Genomic DNA, 5,482 nt, shown 5'->3' with positions numbered 1-5,482 from the left:
CATCCGGGACTTGCTGTCATAGCAACAGAGCCGTAAGCGTAAACCTGCTCTGGAGCAGGTTTACTTTATGTAAACAGGATTAGATCGCGGCCACGCAGGTATGTCCGCGTCATTCATACGAAAGCAACAGCGATATTCCACCACTGTTTCACCATAAATAAATAACATCAATGTAACTAAAGATAATGCAGCACTTGATCCTTTTATTGATTTCACACAGATACATACAGGTCATTCCCTAAAAAAGGGAAATGTACTATTAACATTCTATTACATGTATGTGATTATTACAGATGTAATTCATATTTCAGAGTAGTAATTGTAAATTACTTCGTGTAATCAAGATGAGAGACCACGGCTATAAAAGCGAAGGTGGATTTGGGAAGTCTGTCGCAGTCATATCCTGTCCGTTTACGCGAGCAACCCATTGCGGAAGGTGCAAGATTGATAAGGAGAGTCCTCAGAATTCAGCGTATATTGCGGGACAGACAGGATCCTTTAGCTCAGCGCGACAGTGTGCTCATAGAGAGATATCGATTTTCCCGTGAGGGTATTATTCACTTAACCAACTTGTTGACGAGGGGGTGCAGGACCACCACCTGTCTTTTTTTTTGCTCTGCCCTTTTCTTGGTTGCTGTTATGAACAAACAAACAGAGTATTCCAGGGTCTCTTTCCAAGAGACGACAAGCAATATAAGTGATAAATATTACCATTCTGTAGAATATTCTTATATTTCACTTTTACTTGTTCCCATGTTCTAGTGGGTCCTGTTGTGGCTCTCATGTGAAAGGGGATATAATATAACATATTATAATATAATATAATGTAATATAATATTGGATAATATGGTGTGATATGATAAATCTACCCTACCGCCTACTGGTGTTGGCCAGAGGGGCCGATGGCGCAATATGGCAGCCTGGCTTCTGTCAGTCTGCCCCAGGGCAGCTGTGGCTACAACCGTAGCTGCCTCCACCAGTGTGTGAATGTGAGAGTGACTGAATAGTGGCATTGTAAAGCGCTTTGGGTGCCTTGAAAAGCGCTATATAAATCCACTCCATTATTATTGTTATTATTGAATTACTTACGAGTTTGATTTGTCAGCAACTTTCTGCCAGCCCTCTCTCCTTGCTTTTGCAGCCTTTGCAGTGTTCCCTTGCGTTTTAATTAAACTCTGAAACTCCTGAAATCCCTCACTCAAGAGTTCTTGCTCTGCTGCCGAAAAATACCGAGCGCGCTCCTTCGACATTTTCGCCGACCAATCAAAGGGTTGCCGATCAATGTTTCTACTATCGATGCGTAGCCCCTGTTGGGCCACCCAGTGATCTCACATTACTTCATCCAGCTATACTAATCGTCAACAACAGGTGTGTTCGGGGAACCGGAATAGCGAGCTCAGAGTTAGCGCGATGATTTGGTCTTGGATGTTTCATTTGATCTTGGATGTAGTAAGCGACGTACGAAGCACAGGGCCCTGACCTCAACCTCATTGAAAATTTGTTGATTATGTTTGAAACCTGGGTTTGTGTTAGTAAACCAAACAATTTAAATGAACTCTGCTGATTCTGCCAAGTAGAGTCAATTATATTCAGCCACAATTATCCCAGGAGCTTATTGATGGCTACTAAAAGGGTCTGGACCAGGTGCAACTTGCTAATTTAACCAAATATCAGTATGTACAGTATATACTTGGACCTATATGTATACTTTTGACCCAGTCTGGACTAGAGAAATCTTTTAAAAAATTCAAGTTGTGCACCCAGTTCTTGTTTTGTAAAGTCATTAAAAGAAATGAAAGCAGTTCAGCTACTTTCTGTCATTCTTTTTTTTAGCCATGACAGGACACGTGGCTGTCAAAAAGTGCATTCAATCATTGGGAGTTTGCCCATTTTAGTAATCCTCTTTGTCCTCAGAGGATTACTCAGTAATTACTTTTGTAATTTTACTTTTTTCGTAGAACCAAAATAAGATTCTTAATTTATTTTTTTTAAATTGTCTGATTATGTGTGGTTAAATGGGAGAGGAAGACGAAAACATGAATAAATCTCCTAAAGGTTGCCAAGTTTGTCCAGCTGTCAGAAGGGCAATGTTGCGAGTCCAGACCAGAGCTTGATTCATTCTCCATCCATCATCGTAGTATTTTCTTGTTGGGTAAGACTGAGGTTAAACCGTGTGGGAACCACAAATGAACCGCTCCAAAGTTTGTTTATGACTGCACAGAGACCACTTCTTTTAAAGGTTCTTGAAGCACTTGTTTAGGTCCGCACCCAACTCTGAGACAGCAAGACTAAACAATGCTGGTTTAAAAATACCCTTAACCTGGTTGTAGTCCAAACCGTGTCCTTCCCTTTGGGGTCTACGGTAGCATAGTGGCTAGTACTAACTCTTGATGTTAATTATTTTGTCAACACAGACAGGTACAGGTGGATCTCAACCATATTTACTGCCCTGTATGTATGCTGGACTATGCAACAGTTGCTCTTCAGCCCTCGAAAAGACAAAGTGTGGGAATTAAACATTTTTTTCTTTTATTCGTCATTTTTCTTCTAATGAACAACAGTGCTGCTCTTCTCCTTTTCTCCCCTTCTGCATTTGTCTTTCTCCCTCCTCCTTCTACTCATTTTCTATCTCTTTTTCCTCCCTCTGTGTCTTGTTCTCTTTTCCATAATAATTAGCTCCCCTCCAGCCTGACTTCAAACCCTGTGGTCGGAAATCTGCATTCCGAGGCTGAGGAAGACGAGAGGAGAAGGAGAGAGTTGGACAGAGAGAGAGAGAGAGGGCTGAAAGAGGCCATTGTTTCTTCATAAAAGCAGATAAGAACCCAGGAACTAGAGGGCAAGTGTAGTCAAAATAGTCCATGTGTGTGCATGATGGCACTGATAAAGAAACTGACTTTTCCTCAACAATTTAGATGTTAATGGGTTGATGTGGAGGTTGCTGACAGGGCCAAGACACAAATTTGATACACACCTCCTGTTTCCTGTATTTTTGGTCATCTTTTCCCTCTTTTTCTTATTATTGTACTCCTGTTTTATTTTTTCTTCGTGTCTCTTCTTGCTTTGCCCACATTATTCCCTTTCTTTTGCCAGTTTACGCGACTCTTTTTTGCTACTCTAGTTTCCTTCCCTCTTGATTCTATTTTCTCTGGTGTGTATGGACTTATATAAGATATCTGTAGCTGTCATGGCATCAAAAATTGAGTTTGACATTTTGGCCATTGCCAGCATGCAATACGATATTTGGGAGAAAGGTGAAGCCACAGTATCTGTAATCTGCAGTGGTATTAATTAGGATGTTAACTACGACTTTCAAAATAGAAGTTTAAAACAAGACATGCATGGCTCCGACTGAGAAACCAGGGGCACTCAAACATTACAGTAAATCATACCCTACTTTGTCATTTGTTTCACTCTAAATGAGACCACAGTTTAATAAAATGTTCCATGTGCTGTATAAAGAATACATGAAATTTGCTGTTTTAAACCCAAACTATGATCATTGTGTCATTAAATATCTGATGTTTATGCTCACAGTGGGTATTGACACTTCTTAGAGATAGAGTCACATACTGGATGCTTAAAAGCTTTAAATATTTAACCACAATAGAATCAATCTCACTCATAACCGTGGTTTGTGTTCACTCTGCAGTTTTCTCCGCCTTCCTTTTTGTACTTTCTTACAACCTGTTTTCTATATCATGCGTCATCATGTGTTCTTTTTATTATCTTGTTATATCATCAACCTTCTCTTCTCCCTCTCTTTCATTTCCCTCTTTTCTAAATCCTTCTTTTTTTTGTCATCTTTTTGTCATCTTTTGCCGTATCGTTTGCTTCTTCTTGCTTCTTAATTTTCTTTGACGTTTTCTTTTTCTCTCTGTAATTTATAACCAAACTACTGTTCCCCCGGCTTCATCTCTTCTCTCACTCCTCCATAAAAGAATAGTTTATTAAACATTTAATCTATTTTATCTTTAATCTAGGATGCATTTTAAAATTTCAGTGCTTATTTGTTTTACAGCATGTATTACATGATATAGAGTATTAACCAGCAGCTTTCATTGATCGGTGCTACAGTCGTCTCCCTGGTGATATCTTAGTGGTAAAACAATACCAGATTCAGCATTTTATTACTAACTTGCTCTATTGATTATGGATACATTTGACTTCTCTCTCATCCTTTGGGGTTCCAGTAAGACTGTAAAACAAATCGTTAAGAATATTTAGAAAGGGATCATGTTTCTTTTAATGGGTGGCAATCAGTCATCACTCATCATACAGCTATGAACCGAGACCATCCAAAGATTAACTTCTTTATATTCAGTCCATGTCAACCCATATTAAATTGAATTAAAAATGAAAACATCAACACTACCTCCTGCTCTGTCATGAGTATCAAATGGATATCTTGTTTGGTAAATGGTAAATAGCCTGTATTTGTATAGCGCTTTACATAGCGTGCGAAGCTGGTGATCATCAGGCAGGCCTCAGGATTTGGAAGGTTTTAAATTAACCTACATATCTTCATAGAGTCAAGGTTTTATGATTAAAGAGGTGACAACCCCTATCCCAGCAACCAGTTTCACCAACCTAGGATTGATTCACCAAGGCCTGCAGATGCACTCCAGACTCCTATGTGGCTCTTCCTGAGCTTGGCCAAGTCCCATGAGCCAAGGCCTGGATATGAAGTGCTTCCCAGCAAACCCCTTCCTGGTGCCTGACAACACTGATCCAGACCAGGTAACTTGTTATAGCTTTTTGTCAAAGCAGTCTTTTTGTCAGGGTCCTGGGTCATTTGACCCAGCTTTTTTGTGTTTATCATTATTATGATATTATGTTCTGGTTTATTCTGATTATGTATTTGGATTTAGACTTAGAGTTCTTGGGGTTTTGGTTCTGTGCTTCCTTTGTGTGCCCGTGTGTCCCCTCCCTGTTGCTATGTCTGAGGTCTTCTGTCAAACTCGTGTCTGTGCATACCTGTTGTTGTTTTTCCTGTTTTACTTTGATAGTCTCTGTCCTGTGTGTAGTGTGTCTGGTTTTGCTTCCCCTTGTCTCATCAGCTTTGGTTAGTCCCAGCTGTGCTCTCCTTCTGTGTCTCATGCCCTCGTTATCCCGTTTTTTGAACAATAATTTTTAAAAATATTTCGTCACGTCATTATTCGGGCCGCAAGTAGAGGTGACATGGTCCACGAGATTGAGATACAGGCATTAGAGCCTCTTAATGTGTGTTTTGTTTGGGTTTCCACTAGTGTGGAATTATTAAAAATAGAGAGGGGACAGCCTAACATATGAAATAGTAAAATGTGTAATCCATTTATTTCAACAAAGTAACTGTATTCTGAATACCACCTTTTTAAAAGGTAACTGTAACGGAATACAGTTACTCATATTTTGTATTTTAAATACGTAACGGCGGTACATGTATTCCATTACTCCCCAACACTGGTTATAGTTACTAGTTACTTCTTCAAAAAAAGTAGTTGAG

This window comes from Diplotaxodon limnothrissa, linkage group LG3 (assembly GCF_057381915.1).
Source record: "Diplotaxodon limnothrissa isolate DT_005_m linkage group LG3, D_limnothrissa_male_GT1.1, whole genome shotgun sequence".
NCBI classification, from domain to species: Eukaryota; Metazoa; Chordata; class Actinopteri; order Cichliformes; family Cichlidae; genus Diplotaxodon; species Diplotaxodon limnothrissa.
The sequence above is the reverse complement of the archived record's forward strand: the minus strand, read 5'-3'. Positions refer to the sequence as shown.